This window comes from Cynocephalus volans, chromosome 16, assembly GCF_027409185.1.
Source record: "Cynocephalus volans isolate mCynVol1 chromosome 16, mCynVol1.pri, whole genome shotgun sequence".
Lineage (NCBI taxonomy): Eukaryota > Metazoa > Chordata > Mammalia > Dermoptera > Cynocephalidae > Cynocephalus > Cynocephalus volans.
Genome location: NC_084475.1, coordinates 42,061,118 through 42,080,521, shown reverse-complemented (window position 1 = coordinate 42,080,521; position 19,404 = coordinate 42,061,118). Strand labels below are relative to the sequence as shown.

At 42.4% G+C, this 19,404-nt stretch overlaps 1 pseudogene; it reads left to right on the top strand.

Moving 5' to 3' along the window:
• Positions 1–3,919: 3,919 nt before the first annotated feature.
• Positions 3,920–4,251, top strand: LOC134365228 (large ribosomal subunit protein eL33-like; annotated as a pseudogene).
• Positions 4,252–19,404: the final 15,153 nt, after the last annotated feature.

The window sequence follows — 19,404 nt, the reverse complement described above, 5'->3', positions numbered from 1 at the left end:
GGGAAAGCTCCACAGTGTGGACTGCTAGCCCCCCACACCTCAGACCCCAGGAGCGTCACCTCATTTAGGGTATAGTCCAGTCACCTATGTCAAGAATGAGTTTTCAGGAAAAGGTCATTAAATGTTTGGTATACCACACTGAAGGAGGCAAGGCGATGCATAATGTAATTTTTGAAAGCTTTTTCTGTTTAACTTCTTGAATGGGTGGACCCTTAGCCACGCAGAAAATTAAACAGCCCAGGATGACTTATTTATCTCTCTGAAGTTACAGAAAAACACTGGGAGGTTGAAAGAGAACCTGAGTTTTTTAATCAGAAATTTTAATCCAAACTCTGCCTCTTACCTGCTTGTAGATATCGGCCTCAGGTTTTTTTTAATCTGTAAAATGGAGAGATCTAGCAGGTTGAGCCTGAGCCCACAGGCAAAGCATAGTCCTGAGATGAGAGGCACTCAGTACACTACTGTTGTTCCCACATGCATATCATTTCATATTCACATTTGGGGCTTTCCCCCAAAATATTACTTATGACATCCTCTACTCAATCTTGAACTAAGTCAAAACACTCATTTTGCTTAACTTGGTGATGGATTCCGATTCCCTAGACCAATTTCTCTTGTGCCCTCCCATGCTTATATTTTACTTCATCTTCTGTATACCTGCTAAAAATATTTTGGCAAATTTTAAGTTTGATAGTTTGTATTAAGTAATAGGTTTACCATATGCTTTCTCCAGCTATACCTGCCCCAAATTCTGATAAACCCCATTGCCACCTCTAAAAAAAAGACCCATATTCATAAAGATGGAATTTGTGTGGATTGACTGCAAGATTGCTAAAGAAAACTAGCTTCACACTTCCAAAGTACAAACTAAGATAAAAGTATTTTTAGATCGTGTCCAGTTGAATTTTTGGCACGTATTTATCTTTTGCAAACTCTAATAGCTACATGCCAGAAAAGGAGAATGGGGAAGGAGGGACAAAGTTATGAAATTTCATATAAATTTACTATGACTTCATGACTTTTTCTGTGCATGGAGTAAGAAAAGCCTTTGAATCCTTGGTTTGACTTAATTAGACATGACACTTGGAGTGCATCCTAAGAGTCCCAATTAATGACCCCTTTGGAATGTGTGAAACTGAGCTCACTTATATCCCCACATCCACTGCAGAGAGAGAATCCAAACTCATATGTTCCATCTTCTTTGGCTGTATCATTTAAGAAACAGAATGCACCAGAAAAGATTTATCGAATTGTTTATTAGCTGGAGATGTATTTAGACTGTTGAGGAATACATCTGCACCCGACAGCAAAATTGGCTCCCAAAGATTTTCTTCTACTGTGAAAAGATGTCGGGCCTCTGAGTCTCCATCAGGGTATAAGTGCTAGTGCAAGACCAGCACCTGCTGTCTACTTGTGTTTCTGTGATCTGTGGGAACATTCATAATGCCACATCTTCAACCTCAAAGTTTTTAGCTCCCATTTCTGCTATCTTAAGTGAAAGGTGGCTAAATTACAGAGAAAAATAAGACAATGTCATTCCCCAATTACATTTCTTTCCTAACCCCCTCTACAATGTTAGTTGAGATTTTTCCAAAAGAAAGTGGTTTAAATTAAAAGCTAAGAGGAAGAAAATTTTTTAAATTGCTAAAGTTTGGGCCGGCCCGTGGCTCACTCGGGAGAGTACGGTGCTGATAACACCAAGGCCCCAGGTTCGGATCCCATATACGGATGGCCGGTTCGCTCACTGGCTGAGCATGGTGCTCACAACACCAAGTCAAGGGTTAAGATCCCCTTACCGGTCATCTTTAAAAAAAAAAAAAAAAAAAAAGGATAAATTGCTAAAGTTCGAAAGTAACAGAAGCAGATGAGATTAGAGTCAGGATTGCTGTGTAAGGCTGCCCAGGCTGTGCACTGCACAAGTCGAGGTGCCACTATTCCCAGAGATTACAATAACTACAACATGATGTGAGTGGTGCCAGCAAGACTGTGCAGCCTGTCCAGCACATATCCACCTGATCCTGCTGGAGTTTATCTTGCTGGTCCATCAGCAGATACCCTCAAATGTTTCACCAAACATCCCTAAGTCTGTCCCCTCCTGCCTACCCTAGTTGAGGTCCTCATCATTTCTCACCTGTATTATTGCAGCTTTCTTGCTTCCACCTCCCTCCCTTTTAGCCCATCACCCACACTGCCTCCAGAGTAAGTTTTCAAAAGGACAAACGATCTCTCTCATCTGTAAAACCTTAGCAGGACCAGGTCAGACAGGATCACGTCCAAGTTTCTTAGCATGAAAAGTAAGCTTCCCTGACTAACTCTGCACTAACACTGCAGCAGAATTATGCTTTTCTTCCCCCTCACACTCAACACTATGGCTTCAACAAGTCCAAGTCCCCAGATCCCTAAACATACTGTGCTGTTTCACGTGGCTCTGAGACTTGGCCAGTGTTGCTCTCATTTGCGTCCTTATTCCCCACTTCTCTGCCTGGGGGGTTCATTTTACCCTGAAAAATGTTCTTGGCCCAGCCTTGCAGACCCCTCCACTCAGCCTCTTTACTTGGACACCCATTGTTCCACGTTCCATGTTCCAGCACCTCACATCTGTCCTTCCCGGCACTGACCGCAATGGGAATTAACTGCTCTACCATTGTCACCTGCTGGACTACACCCTTCATGAGGACAGAACTGTGTCTCTCTTGTTAACTGCTGTATCCCCAGTACCTTGCATCCAGTTACAGTTATATAAATGTCAAATGAATATGTTGTAATTATATGTTTACCAGTGTTCTCCAAATGAACTCAACTCCAAAAGTGTTAGCAAGAAATGTAAATTTTACAGAAGGATGCCTGGGGTGGGGTGTGGGGAGTGGAGGGTGCCAGTGGAGGCAAGTACCTCACACATGCACGTCACTGTCTGAGGCAAACATGGCAAGCATTATTCCCACTTTACAGGTACTGAATCCATTAAACAAAAAGAGGATGCTCAAAAATTTTTAGAGAATAATAAAGTCCCTTACCATTTAGATATATGAAACAGAAATTTTTAAAAATATGATGGAAGTACAATAGCAAGGCTCCTGGTATTTGATCCTTTTCCCCTAGGGCTGGAGCAGGCCTCAGCCTTGGAGGAAGTTTCCAAGGCAAACTTGCTGGCTAACTCCCCAGAAATAGGAGTATGTTTGTCTAGCAAAATATAAGATAAGCATAAAGGCTAGCTTAGCATGCATTTCTCTGAGTTCCCTCTTTTCCCATGGTTATTTAATATTTTGAACCTTGGTTGTGGGGTAGGATGACATTATTTACATAAGTGTAGAGCTGTTTTCTAGAGAATCTGGTCTATGAGGTTCTTGCTATGAGGCACGTAATATCCAGACCCTGAGAAGCCAAGGAAGACATCAGTCAAGCTATGCTGATTGCACTTCAAGCCAGTCAAAATCCTCCAGACCCCTCCTCTCAAAATTTACCCTATAAATGCCTACGATTCTAAGCCTTCAGGGAGTTCAGGTACAGGATTAGCTGGCCTGTTCTCCGTGGTTGGCAACCTCCAATAAATGCTAATCTTTCCTACTGCAAATCTTGGTGTACAGATGTTTTGGCTGGGACTGCACAGGCAGACAAACTCCTTTCTGTTTGATAACAGAAGGATTGGAAGACAAAATAAAATCTTTCAAAAATTACAGTAAACAGACTAAGAGATAGAGAATCGTCAACTTCCAAATAATAAGCATCTCCAAAGAAAGAACAGAGAAGATAGGAGAAAATTATCAAAGAAATAATGAAAGAAAATTGCCCCAAACTGAAGGGCATGAGATTCCAGATTGAAGGGCTCAAACGAGCAGCCAACGCATAGGGGGAAAAAAGTTCTTTCTTCCATCTCGGAGCCTGTGGAGGCCTGCCAGGAACAGGGCTTCTAAAAGGCAATATGTCTGGAAGGCTGTGGTCTAAGGCCATTTTTGCTAGCTATAAGTGAGGTCTCCAGAACCAAAAGGAGCACACAGCTCTTCTTAAAATTGAAGGTGTTTATGCCCGAGATGAAACTGAATTTTACTTGAGCAAGAGATGTGCTTACGTGTAAAAAGCCAAGAACAAGACTTGACTCCTGGTGGCAAACCAAACAAGACCAAAGTAATCTGGGGAGAGGTAACTCATGCCCATGGAAATAGTGGCATGGTTCATGCCAAATTCCAAAGCAACCTTCCTGCCAAGGCAATTGGACACAGAATCTGTGTGATGCTGTACCGCTCAAGTATTTAAACTAAAGGATTTAAATGAAAAATAAATAAATTAAAGTGGATTTGAGTTCTTCTAAAACAAAACAAAACAAGCAAACAAACAAAAACATGCAAAAATTTGGTTTATATACACAATGGAATATTACCCAGTCATAAAAAAGAATGAAATTCTGCCACTCACAGCAACATGGATGAGCTTGGAAAATATTACAAGTGAAATAAGCCAGGCACAGAAAGAGAAATACTGCCTGTCCTCAGTCATAAGTGGGAGCTAAGAAACAAAGAAACAAAGAAAGAACAGTTGTAATAATACATTGAACTTTCAGAAGGAGAGAATAGAGCTATGGTTAGTAGAAGCGGGGGAAAAAAGGGAAAGGGAGGGGGTTTAATGAAAAATTGGTTAATGGACACAAATAATAAGGTCTATTTGTAATGATGAATATGCTAATTATCTTGATCATCACATATTGTACACAAATATTGATAGTCAGTTCTGTACCCCACAAATATGTATAATCAATTGTTCATTTTTATAAATAAAAAAAATAAAATTAAAAAAAGAAACTAAAACCAAAAAATAAAATTTGAAGTAATGAAAGCTAAAAAAAAAAAAAATACAAAAACACTTCATTGTGAATTTTCATAGCACTTGAGACAAAAGAAGATAAGTCAAGTAACCAGACAGCAGGAAATATAAACAAACAAAAACAAAACACACAAAAAATAAATCATATACAAAGTAACAAGAATCACAATGGCTTCATATTTCTCAGTGACAACACTATTGATCAAGCCATTAAAATTCTGGTTGAAGCAGTTCGGGACATGCCACCCCAAAATATGCCACTTTGGCATATTGATTACTTTGAGCTGAAGGCACTTGAGAAACAACAGGCATAGGAAGGGCTTTTTGACCTTCTCTTTTCTACCTATAAAATTCCCTTGAGAAAGGTGCCCTCCCTGTTCCAGGAATAGGAAAACATCTTTATCACCACAGACTGGGAATCAATGCTGAAATGGATCTGCACAGACTCACTAAAATAACCCTCATCTTCCCCTGGTTTTTCCCCAGTGTAGCTCTTCGTCAATTCCCCACAATTACTGTAGTTACTGCTCCTTACCCAAACCCCTTTGCCTTGTCATTTCTTCACAAATTTATCATTTCTTTGTCTAAAATGTATGTATATAAACTGTCTGCTCTAGTCACTTCTTCAGGTCTTCATTTCCTTTTGAGGACTCCCAAGTACATACAAAATTTTAATAGAACGTATACACTTTTCTCTTGTTACTCCGTCTTATGTCAGTTTAATTCTTAGGCCCAACCAGAATTTCTAGAAGAGCAAAGGAAAAATTTTTTCTCCCCTACATGGTGAATGGACATTCTGTAATAAAACTAGCCTCAACACTTAAAAAATGTGATGTCATGAAAACAAAAGCAAAACAAAAGAATGTGAAACAGAAAGGCACTTAATAACACCAGGGAACACGAAGAGTTGTGCAGGATAGGAAAATGAGTCACGTTACATGGCTCAACAGTGGATACTGATTTCATCATCATCATAGTGTAAACACTAAATAGTAATTTGACCAACAGTCCAGTTTAAACATTTGAAGGAATGTGCATGTGTATGGTGGGAACATGGGGAAAATTACGGATAAGAGAGTGAAATCTCATATTCTAGGTAGGGAAGAAGATTTATAATTCCCTTTTTTTTTTTTTTTTCTAAAAGATGACTGGTAAGGGGATCTTAACCATTGACTTGGTGTTGTCAGCACCACGCTCACCCAGTGAGCTAACCGGTCATCCCTATATGGGATCCAAACCCGTGGCCTTGGTATTATCAGCACCACACTCTCCCGAGTGAGCCACAGGCCAGCCCCTAGATTTATAATTCCTAAAATAAACAACAATAACAACAAAAATCAAACATTTTATTTGGATATATTAAGGCAAATTTCAAAAAATTCAATGAAAAGAGCTGAAAATGGTTGCCTATGGGGAGAGGAGGATTGTTATTATTTGTGTTAAATAGAATTTATAGGAGCCCATTGATTTGGACTGAGCTCCGACACCAGGCCCTAATAGACCAAACCAATGGAATTGCTCATGCTAAAGTTCCATGTCACCAAACTGAAACTAAGTTGTTTATCTGACGCTCAGAGAAATCAGGAGAAAGAGGTAATAGCCAAAGCCAGAACAGGCCAGTTTTAGACTGTATAATAAGGAAGTCCTCTCTGTTTTAACCATATAAGGGAAGAAACTTGAAACAATCAACCTGCTTTTTGGTCCTTATTTCTGCTTTTTTCAGCCCTTTTCTGCTTATAAAACTAAACTCCTCTGCTCAGCTCATTGTGTAAGACTTGTGCACCGTGCACAAATCCCACACATCGGGATGGCTCACCTCACAAAGACCACGAGACAGAGACTGCTGCAATCAAGCAAGAGGAGTTTATTCCAGCATGCTGGGGTCACTCAGTCTCCTGGTCAGGAGCGACCCCGAGCTCTTAACACAAGCACTTTTTATACAGTTTTTTAGACAGACTTTGGCAACAGGATGAGTTGTTTATTGTTTACAGGTTATCAGAGGTGACCTTTGGATTTATTGGTGGGCTTTAGCGGGCTGGCACACCGATAAGGAATAGTGTATTTCCCAATCGTTTATCTTCCTTGTGGTCAGGTGGCCTCTAGATAAGGAACTGGTCAGTTCCTGGAACCGGGTGGTGATTACTCCCTTCCTGGAATTTAGCGTGCCTGGGCCTGCCTTGACTTGCCTGGCCTCTGCATATCCCCTTAGAAGCTGCCTTACTTAAAATGGCATTAGTTATGTTTTCTCGTCAGAAGCAAATTGCGCATGTTAAAGTTATATTTTATTCTTACAATTGGAGTGCCATTTCTAAATTTTCAGGGAAGATGTTGCCCTGATTCATGAATCACAAGTAAAAGCCAATTCGATCCTACCAACCCTAAGCTAATTCGATCGTTTAACTAAATTTGTTGTAATTTTGTCTTTTGACATTTGTAACAAACCTTGTAGAATCTGCTAAGCAATGTATGTTTAGACTTTCCTAAATTATAAACAAACATAAATTTTAAAATAACAAAAAAGAAAAAAGCATTTTATTGATAGTTCACTGAGTGCAGACAAATGTATAAATATTACTTATGCTTTGACTTTGGGTTGTACATTCCCACACATCATCACAGATGTCATTCATATGGGGTTGCTGGAGGTATGAGAGGGGCTTCTTCATCCCAGCAGCTTTCCAGGTGAACCCCCAGTTCCCCAAGTCCCCTTCAGAGGGCCTGCAATGTTCTCCCTTTTCCAACTACGTATCTGTGTGAGACTGGGCTTTCTTCAGATACCCGGACCAAAACAGCATATTACAAGAGATGGAACGATGAGGCATGTGTAAGAATCCAGCTGTTTCCTACTAAACCAAACATTAGAGTTTTATAAAAACTCTAAAATAATGCCATTCTTCTCACTAAATATGTTTTGTTTTGAAAACAGTTATTATAAAATATGTCATTAATATTAATAGATAATGGGTTTATGATATTATTTCTAAATTGATGAACTAATAAACATTTTGAAAACTTCTCAGTTTTACTTTTAAACATGGTACAAATAGGTATAACACACCCTAACAAAAGTGCTTTAGAGTCCTCTAGAATTCCGGCTGGTATGGGGATCTGAACACCTAACCTTGGTGTTTTAACTAAGCTCTAACCAACTGAGCTAACCAGCCAGCCCCCCGAGTCCTCCATAACTCTTGAGTGTGAGGGGTCCTGAGATAATTTTTTAAGTTTGAGATCCACTGCACATCCTACCCTACTAGGTCTCCCCCAGTCCTCCCTGGCTTTCCACCCTGGCAGGAGAGTCCAGCTCTAGGCCCTCAAGGGTCCCTCACAGCACCCCCTAGCTGTCATCAAAGGAACCTCTCTCCATTTGGGCTTCCCGTTTTTTCTTCCCCTTTCAAGGGCCCCTTGGCCTTTTCATCCAATTTTGTGCATCACCTATAGGCTCCTGCTTCTTCCAGATCTCATAGCAAATCCTTTGAAGCCCAAAGGGACCCTTCTGTGTGGCACAGGGGATGGAGGAAAGAAAGAGAGACTGGCTTTCTCATTTGTCTGTCTACCACGAGATAGTGGGGCCTTGCCAAGGATCTGCCTCTTTTAACCTAACCAGGTTTGTGCTCACCCTGGGAGGAAGCAGTAGGGGGAGGCAGTTCAGCCCTGCCCCCTGCTCTGTGTTGGCAGCATCTGGATGGGCAGGAGGGCTCTGCCCTGCTATCTTCCCTGACATTGCTCCCAATGAGGGTCTCCCACCTCACTAGGCTCGCCATTCTAAAAGCAAGAACAGCCCTAGTGGGCTTTTTCAGGGGTTTTTAGAAAAGAACTAATAAGGGAAAAGGGAAAAGATTACAGGGTGCCATAAAAACATCCCAGTAAACATCTTTCCAGATACTCATTGGAATGTAAATGGGGCTCAGCTTCCAGCCCTGCACAGCAAACCCAGCCTTCATCTTTGTGGTGTGCTGCTACTAAATCACTCAGGAGAAAAACCCCAGCTTCTGGTTTGACTGCTCTTGCCTCCCTTAGGATTTTTCACCATTGTTTAGGAAAGTTTTGTTGGGACCACCGCATGCCCCAGGTGAAAAATGCAAGTGGTACAAAAAGGTAAGAAATCATTAGACTCCTAAAAAGTATTTTTTCAACCATGCAAACCCCTATACAAACTCTCGCAGCAGAGAAGAAATCTGCATCTTTGACCAACTCTGCAGGGGGATTCTGATGTAAACTAAAATCCGAGAACCACTACAGAAGAGAAACCAAGAGTCTTAGAGATGCTAAGAAGGGCTACTTGGAAAACCAAAAAGTAGAATGAGATTCCCCTCCTATGGGGAGGAGAATCAAGACTTTTCCTTTCTTATTGCTCAGAGAGAGGGCTGATAAGGGCAATTATTTCCTGAAGCCAGTGGAGGAAGCAGACTGGGCTGGGCCAGGGAGGAAGGCGGAAGGAGGCATTAACATCGCCTGCCCCGCCCTCACCCAGACAATGACACTGGGACCCAGAGAAACTGGAAAGGAGGGAGGCTGGGCAGGCGGACGCTTCCCTTCCCAGCTCTAGAGGTGTGACAGCAACAGGGAGACGTGAAAAGAAAAGGACACCCAAGGGTAGCTTGAGGAGGGGGATCCCCAGGAGCTGTGGGAAGCACGGTTAACATTGGGAAGGCTGGAGACTCCCAATAGGTGGTGTTTAGGGCTGCGCTTGGCTGCAATCCTATAACTACATTGTTTTCTAAGATAGGATACAAGCATTTAGGAAATCGGCCTTGAAAAAAATAAGCAGTATTAATAATACTAGTAATCATGAGTGTCAGGAGTGTTGAAATGCTTCTGGAATCCTTTCCCAAGTTGCCTAATGCCCAGAGAAAGGAAATAACAGTGTTTAGTAGACATAAATTATAGCATTAGTGCAAGTAGCTATCAAGATGATGAGCCAGGGCTTGTAAATCGGTTTTGTTTTCGTGGCTTTTTGCTTCTGGCTGTCCCTGATTTAAAAAACAAACAAAAAACTTTAAAATGGGAGGAAGTGACACACACCTTGGTGGGTCTATGTTTATGTCCAAGAATTGGCTTAGTAGATATAACCGAGACAAGGAAACTGTTAAGGACTGTATTTTTGCCTTTATTTAACAATTTGTTTATTCAACCAACTTTTATTGACTGTCTATTTTGATTCAAGCCACGTGCTATGACACAAAAGTGAACAAACACGTTCTCTCCCCTCAAGGAATTCATAGTCGAGTGGAAGTAATAGAAAAGTAGATGAGGCTGAGGCTGGCCGTTATCCCAGATGGTTAGAGCATGGTACTGACAACACCGAAATCCAGCGTTCAAACTCTGTACCGGCTAGTGGCCAAAAAAAAGGAAAAGTAAATGAATAAAATGCACTGTGAAAAGAGTTATGATCGCAGCATTTACTATAAATATACAGAGACCACCTTCATATAAGCATATGTAAGACCATGTTCATAATTATAAAATTGTGCTGCACAAACTAGCATTTTGGGCTTGTTTTTTGTTTTGTTTTTTGCTGTACAATATACTCTAGAGGTCATTCCTGGTAGCTGAACATTTTGAATAGATCCCCTGGGTATAGGCAAGCAGTGGGTAAGATGAATTGGGACAGTGGTGAATGAATTACAAAGAAGGGTTGGGAAAGGAGGGTGCTATTGGAATATCTTCAGGGCTTGGTGATTGGAAGAGGGAAGCCTCCAGGCTGGATCTAATGGAGATTCACTCACCCTTGTGCATTTTTCTACAGTTTCTCTAGTACGAGAAAAAGGTGGTGTTACTGCTGGGGCATGACCTAGAAGCTATTTTATTTATGTCGCAGATATGGTAGGCTAAGGACTGCTAGCATTCAAGTCACTGCTGATTCTCCCTTAGTAATTGTGACAAATATAACTTATTGTAAGGCTTAAATCTAGGTGTGTAAGTCCGTAGGACGATGTTAAGCATCTGTATTTCTGTTACTTAGTGATTAGGGGAAAAAGTGTTAAGGCCTTCAAAACTGCCATTTTTAGCATTTCCCAGTTTGTGTTCAACTCTAAGATTTCATAATTTTATGTATTCATTTAGGAACAACTTTTATTTTGGTAGCACTAAATAAATGAATGAATGAGCAAATAAATAAATAAATAAACCCTGTTGATTTGGAAAGCGAATGTAAAGTTTCCAGAGAGGATGTCTCTTATTTTAAATTTGAAAGTTCTTTGTAAATGTTATCCATCATGCTGGAGTGCCGTAACCATACTACTTATCTAGGGAAGGCTTGCCTTTTCTCATTGAGAGGATAACATCCCAGGTGCCTTATCTCTGCCAGTACCTTCTGGGCAATCCCGTAAATTTGAAGAAGAGCTGTAAGAATGGCTTTAGGTAACCTAAGCTGGGTTCCCTGTGCAAATAAAACGTAGCACTGCTGGGGAGAGCAGAGTGGTGTGCTGGTCAATATTTAACAGCCAGTTCTCCAACGGGGGAAGGCTCTGATTAGTAGGATTTGCCACTTTCCATGGTATAAATACATCTCCCATGGTTGGTAGGGTGACCAAGCTGTTCTGGTTTGCCAGGGACTTTCCCATCTTTAGCCCCCAAAGTCCTGACTCCCAGGAAACCCCTCATTCCCTGAGAAAGGGATGGTTGGTAACCCTAGTGACGGGCTTCAGGCTCCCAACAGGACATCACTGAGCACAGAGCTGGGAAGAGATGGTCACATGTTGCAAGTCCATGGCAGGGCAGCCCCCAGCATGCCACTGTTGGGCAGTCTTGGGCCCACTAGAGGTGAAGCAGGAAGCTAGATAGAGATAAGAGTAGGAGAAGGAAAAACTGGTTATTTGCAAATGGGACAAACTGGTTCCCTGAGCAGGCATGCACATGCGCAGAAGCAGACACAAAGACAACTCCAGGCAGGAGCCCCCCACCTCGGGCGCCATTCGGTTAGACCAGTGAGATCCCACCAGCTAGGGCGCCAATCTCTTTAACCAGTATGATAGAGATCGCATTCAGGGCTCATCCAATGGCCAAATGGCACGAATCCAGCTAAGAGGACTTAAAACCCCAGAAATGTAACCGTCGGGGCTCTTCAGCACGCTTCTCTCTCACTCAAGCCCACTCCATTTTCTCTGGAGTGTATTTTTTCCTTTGCTAAATAAAACTGCTTTTACTCTTTGTTTCTGGTGTGCCTTGTCCAATTCTTTGTTCAAGACACCAAGAACCCGGATCTAGCCAGCGGGACCTGGAATTTTCCAGCAACAGAGGTGCACTGGCATGGCCAGGTCTTGCTCGTATCAGCTCTCAATCTGCCCCCACCCCTGAATTAGTTTCCTAGATCTGCCGTAACAAAGTAAAACAGAAATGTTTAAAATCTTAAAATACAGAAACATATTGTCTCACAGTTCTGGTGGCCAGAAATCCAAAATCAAAGAGTGGGTGGGGCACGCTCTTTTGATGGGTTTAGTGGGGAATCTGTTCTAAGCCTTTCCCTTGGCTTCTGGTGTCACTGGTAATCCTTGGCGTTGCTCGACTTGCAACTGTGCAACTCCAGTCCCTACTTCCATTGTCACAAGGCATTCTGGGTGTCTCTGTCTTCACATGTCATTTTCTTATAAGGACACCAGTCATATTGGATTAGGGGCCTATCTTACTCCCTTATTCTGTCTGGTTTGACCTCATCTTAATTTAACTAATGTGTCTGCAACAGTCCTATTTTCAAATAAAGTCACATTCTGAGGTACTGGGAGTTAGGACTTCAAAATGTCTTTCTGGGGAGACACAATTTAACCCCTAACAACCCCTTCCACCAATATCACACCAGCCCTGATTACTAGGTCTTGGCTCAGTGTTTTAGAAATACAGGAGTTCTAAAACAACCTGTTTTAAATTGTCGCATACATTTATAATTGAAGTCCTCAGTAAATAAATAATAAACAATTTTTAAAATGAATGTTTGCCAGTTGTAGAACACTCTGACTCAATGACAAAGTGCTTTGTTAGAATAATGTCTAAGTGGTGACAATTGGGGTAAATTTTTGTTTTCTTCACTAGTACTTTCCCGTATTTTTCATTTTTAAAAGGTCGTATCAGTTTTACATTTTGACAATTAATGATAGATCCAGATTTGCAGGGAAATGGAGAGAATGAGGTTATGCCATTTGCACTGAGAGGACGATCACTGGGAGGGGGAGGGGGGATGGGACCTGATGAGGGGGACAAGGCAGAGCACAGCCCGGCAGTCGCAGTGAGGTCAGGCGTGGGAACAGGACGGATGCTCTGGAAGGAACTGAGAGATATCTACTCCAGCATCCCCAAGTGAGTCCCATGGATTTGTGGAAATCAAAGAATTTTGTGGTCAAGCAAATCTGGGACACACAACACTCCCACTCTCCCTCTTGACAAATTCTAATGCACACATCAGATAAGGCCTGCAGCACAGAAACTTGTCCAGCCCAGAACTTCCCAGGCTTATCTGGATTCAGAACCTTTTTGGGAAGCATCTATTACACCTATGAGAGCTGGTATTTTACTCTGTTCTAGTCCAACTTTTAGATAAGAAAACTGAGGCTCAGAGAGGTGAACAGAGGTCACACAAGTAGTCAGAAGCAAAGCTGGGATGCAAAGCCAGGCCTCCTGGGCTCCTGGTCACGATCGGCCACCATACATGCTGTTTCCTGCAGTTGTCCCTGCTCAGGGTTGGCACAGCAGTCAGGAGTGTTGCAGAAGAGAAAGACAAGTAGGACACCCCCATAGGATTTAGGAAGGCAGGCATTGAGCTGTAGTTAGAGGAAAGGGAGTATATTTGCTTGGGATAGTTGTTGGGGATTTTTGCTACCTATGATCATTCCTAAGTAACTTAACAATTTTTTTAAAAAACCTTATTCTCTTAGTTGCTCCTTCGTAGTCCATGAATCAGCAGATTTTTGGGCGTGAGAAGTTGCAGCTCACACACTTCTCTTCTTTATCTCCATCTAATCTTCCCCTAGTCCCTGGAAGGACTCTGATGAGAGACAGATGTCAGTGACGATGTAGACCAGATGATAGGGTTTCCTGTGGGTCAACACAGAATGTCATGTGTTTCTGTCTCCACAATGACTCCAAACACAGATAAATAAAGCTCTGCCTTCCCCAGTTTCAGGAACCGCTTAGCAGCAGCTCTCTTCTTCCTGTGATGACACACAGTAAACACCTGCCCTGCCTACTCCCCTGGAAACTCCACCAGGCCTAAGGTCTCAGGCCCAATCAGGTGAACACAGACAGACACGGCTGGCTCTTGGCTCTGCCGATGGGCAGCTTCCAGGAAGTCACACTTGCCACCAACGTGGTCTGGCACGGGCACAGCCACGAGCACCCACGGCTAAAACTGAGAAACAATGGTCCTGATTGCCTGTCTAGATGTGGATAGTGTACGTGTCCTGGAGGCACAACGACAGAAGTCAATTCCAACAAACTCGTTTTCAGCGCCTATTATGCACCCTGTCATGCTCCTCCGCCCAAAGTTTACAGTCTGGTCTGGAAGAGATGCAGAGACATAACTGACTTTGATCCAAAACCCAAAATAGTGCTCTAAGAGAGGTTTAAGATAAAATAGCATATGAGCTCAAGGAAATCAGTAATTTGTTTTGATTTAGGGGAAGATTGGAGGAGAAGGTTAGAATCGAGCCTTGAAAGATGAGTACCATTGTGGCCGCTGGAGGGGGAAGTGCGAGTGTTCTGGATGTAGGAGAGATTTGAACAGAGGTGAGCAGGGGCGGACATGGATCTGGATAAAGTGAGCAGAAGTCTACTGTGGCTGGGGTGCAGGGAGCACGGGGTAGAGATGGAAGGAAAGACAGGTAGAGGCTAGATTGTAGAGGCCGTGAACTGGGAGTATTTCTGCTCCACGCAGTGATTTGGAAAAAGGGGAGAAATGCTTATAAATTACATGGCTTTATTAATTATGGTATGAAACTGTCACATTCAAGGAAATTAAGATGTCAGTCATCTATTAAATTTAGGCCTTCTACCCTAGTTAGTGAAAGGCCACAACTGGTTTGGGGAAATTTATTATTATTATTATTCATGATATTCATTTGTTTATGACCTAGAATCTTTATTAATTCTGATGTGAGACTTTGGCATTCAGAGAAATTAGGATATTTCACAGAGTTGATCCTACGTAATATCCCATGGTTAGCTCTCTTTTATTTCTTCTTCTCTTTGTTAAAACAGTGTTTGTTTTGCTATTTTTGCCAAACATGGAGAAGTTGGGGGCATGGGAATGATAAGAGTAAGACCAGATCTATGTTTTAAGAAGATAACCCAGATAATACTAGGGTCAGTGTTTAGGAAGCATTGGATTAGAGGGAGAGAAATTAGAGATGGGATTACCAGTTTCAGACCTAGCGAGCTGGCTCGCTTTTATTCATTCATTCAGAAAATCTTTAGGAGTATCTACAATGTGCCAGGCACTGTTCTGGCATCACCAATAAAGGAATGAACAAAACAGATAAAGCACTTGCTTTCCTGAAGCTCGCTTTCCACTGGGGGAAGAGACATACAAATCTACAGTGCCGGGTACTGATAAGTACTAGGAAGAAAAATGAAGTAGGCGGGTCAGACTGTGCTGAGTAGAGCTCTTTTTCTTTCTTTCTGTTTTTTATTGTAGTAGAATGCACATAACATAAAACTTACCATGTTAACCATTTCAGGTGTACAGTACACTCATTTTGTTGCACAGCCATCATCACCCTCCATCTCCAGAACTTTTTGGGGTGGAGCTCTTTTTGATGGGGTAGTTGAAGCCCTCTGGGACACGGTAGCATCTGAGCAGAAGCCTGAGTGAGTGAGAGAACAAGCTTCATGCCCAGCTTAGGGCAGCATGTTCCAGGCCCCAGAAACAGTTAAGACGATCGATCGCAGTAGCTCATGTGAGAGGTAGTCCAATAAGATTTGGTGTAGCTGAAAGCCCATCCCCGGAGCTTAATGGAAAACAAACTTGGGAAGTTATCTTCCTCCAGGAAGTAATTCATTTGTAAGAGAGGCCAACCCAGATCCATGAAGAGACAGATAATTCAGTGCTAAGCACAAGAATTGTGCTTTAAGCATGGAAAGGATTTTTGTATCTGTCCTGGCATCCTACTCAAAGAGCATGTGGTGGGGCTGAACCCGAACTTATGAGGTTGTGAACCCTACTGAGTTTCTTTTTTGAGTTGTAGGACTTTCATCAGATAGGAGTGACAAGTCATGAGTTTCCTTTGGAATGTTCCTTAGTCTGTTGGTACATGTTTCACCTGTGACAGGAGCAGTTAGTCATACATTATTCAGTACATTCCATTTGTCTGGGTACAGAGGGCAACAGAGAAATGCCTATTTCTCCTCTATATGGTCCACAGGAGTACCCTTAGATCTTAATCCATTCAACTAATCTAATAATTTTATTTTCCAGGAAACCTTCAGGTGCTCTGCATTCTGCATACTGCACTTGATTCTTGCTCAATAAAAGATCCAAATCATGATTTCTGACTTCACTGGATACTTGAACGATTAACTTTCTGTGGTAATACCCTACGAGAGTCACAAAACTAAACCCTACCCTACAGCCACCTAAGGAAAATTAGGCAATGCACCAAAGAAATTGAGCATGTTGTCTTCCTTTAGTTATTCTTCTAATTTGCTTTCCCTGGAAGCTTGCAGAGAAACTTGGGTATGTTTGCCCTAGGTGGTTGCTTGCTTTCTTTATTGATATGAAAAGCAGTAAGAGGAAATGGAGATGTTTCTCCTGCAGGGAGGGGCAGCCACTGTAAATATAGGCAGACCAGTGCACAATTGTTAAGGGACGCCCCAACCCCTACTGACCTTAACATATGCATTCTGCTTCTGTACAAGTCGCTTGCTAAAATAAATGGGGGAATAAACAGCATAGCATGGCCAACGCCATTTTAGGTGGCTCTGCCATTTTAGCCTGAAAAGTCCCTATGGGGAATCCAGGATGGGGAGGGCCTACAGGGCTACCCACAAAATTAGCTTATGTATCGCTGGCTTGCTTGCATTGGCTAGATTGTGTCAGGTGCGAAAAATTCCCGCCTAGCTAAAAATAAAAGCTGAGAGAGGTTTCAACTCGGGGCTGCGCACTTCGATTGGCCTGTGTAGCCCTGGCTGCCAGAAATAAACTCTTTTCCCTTTCCTATCACCCGGTTCTCATGGGCAAATTTCTTTTACCCCTCAGACGTTGGCCATAACACAATCATAGTGTTAGGATATGGGGGTGTGTATAATGATTTTGCAAAATTTTCTACAAGGCTGATACAGCATGCGTTAGGGTTAGGATTAGATATATTATAATGTATATTTGGGCAGAAAAAGCAGAGACTGTCCATTTTATAAAGGTGCTATGATTGAAATTTGACAATGCTGAATAACTCATTGATAACTGCTCAGCTCCGAGGTTTAATTTTATAGGTCCATGGTCCTTTATCTGAAACCCTTGGGCTATGTGTTGTAAATTTATAACTTCTCAGAAATATGGTCCATATCCTGTATATTATTACATAATACATCCAGGAAAGACTGGGGTGGCACTCTATAATCAAACACATGGATATATCCCAAATGAAATGTCTGACTATTTATACTAAGTAGAATAAATAAGGATAATAGACTTATATCAATTCAGGTCAGATTTTGCTGCCAAATTAGTTTGAGCATCAAACTTTTGGTCTTAGAGATAAAACACCGAAATTTCAGAATTTCGGCTAAGGGACTGTGGACGTATACAACCTTTCTCTGTGTAATTCCACAAAGCAAGCAATTGCCTGGACCAGTCTCATGAGTAATGGTGGTTCTATGAATCAAGAACCTGAATCTGGGCAGGAACGAGTTGCTGACATGACCCAGGAGGAGCAGAGGCCCTTTTGCTGCATATTATACACTGAGTAATGGTCGTCCACAACTGATGAAGACGATGGATGTGCTCTTAATGCGCACCTTCAATTCCCAGTCACCTTGCTTCTGGGTCTTACAGAGAGCACTTTCCTCCTGTTTCCTCCCAGGCCAGTCCTTCCTGTTTCCTCTCAGGCTTGTCCTCGCTGGCAAGCAGGCTCAGCATCACATCCTGCCACACACGCTGCATTCATCTGGCATAGGAGGCCCTTACTTGGGAGGTTTTTAGGGTATAATAGGACCTGAAGACACACAAGTATGAACTAACATGTCTTTGCTGGGTGCTTTTATCTGGCTGATCAGAAGGCAGAAACCCTATGAATCATATCCGGCTAGGCAGTTGCAGGCAAAAGACAACTGATATCTCCCAAGTGAGTCTGAAAGATCTTGTTACCCAGGATTGTTGCCTTAGGAACCATAGTTAAGGATAATTAACTCAGCTCCTCATTTTGGTGACTCTTCAGTTCTTGTTACAACTTCTTGCCGGCATGGCAGCCTGATCGTTGCCAGGCCCACCCTTGAGGTATATCCCTTGTCCTGGAAGGTGAACATGGTACCTGTGGCTTATTCCATCCTGAGGGAGAGTGATGACCATGCTCTCCAAACAGGCCACATGCCTGACTACCCCTGGCGTCTGTCTCCTGGGATTCCAATTAGCAAGTGCTACACAAAGCAACCCGGGCAGTGTGGCTTGTAGGATGGCTTGGGAGCCAGGTAAGTAGCTTTTTGTTTTTTCCATACTGTGGGTATATATGTGAAGCAACATACAGAACATTCTTGACAGAAACACTTAGTCATATCAAGATAAGAAATTAATATTTTACTTTTGACCTATTGATATAAGAAATCACACCTTGGTGAAGAGACAATTCAGTTTTTCAATTCAACACATATTATTTATGGAGTACATACTATGTGTCACTGTGTCAGATGTAAGCTCTATCTACAAAGAGCTGTAGTGTGTGGGGGGGTGGTATATGTGAGTGTATATAACAAAGGAGACTTCTGGGGCAGAAGAGGAAGACAAGACCCAGAGGTGTACCCTGTAGACAGAACATACAACCCAGCAAAGAAGCAAACCATGGGTACAGGGGAGAGAGTCAGAGGTTGGACTGGGGGTTGGGGATCATGCCTAGTTGGTGAGATCAGGAGAGATCTCAGTAAATTGAGTGGGTTTAGAGATGAGTCTTGAAGGGTGGACAAGGTTTTAACAGGTAGATTGGGGGAGAAGGGCACCTTAGAAAAATCATCCCTATGAGAGACCATGACCCTTTCTGGGAGAAAGGTCCAGGTTAAAAGAAGCGTAGTTTGCAGATTAATGTGAGTAGGAAAATGTATTGAATTATTATGTACTCAGAGTGCTAGGCTGAGGGCTGTCACCTTCTTCCAGGAGGGCAGAAAGAGATATACCTTGGAGAAGTCTTTCTAAGGAACTAGAGCTGGAAAGTGACATGGCCAGAGCTACAGCGCTGAGTGTGGACATGCTTGAAGCTGTTGAGATGCTCTCAGAATCAGCTGGACAAGATACGATATGAGGGCAGGGAGACGGAGACGAGGGCACTGTAGAAAACGTGCACTTGAGCCACTGACCGAACATGGGTCACAAGTGCGTCCACAGTCAGACGCTTCTGCCTGCTAGGATCAGGAAATCTCAAACTGGTTTAAACATAGTGGGCATTTACTGGCTCATGAAAA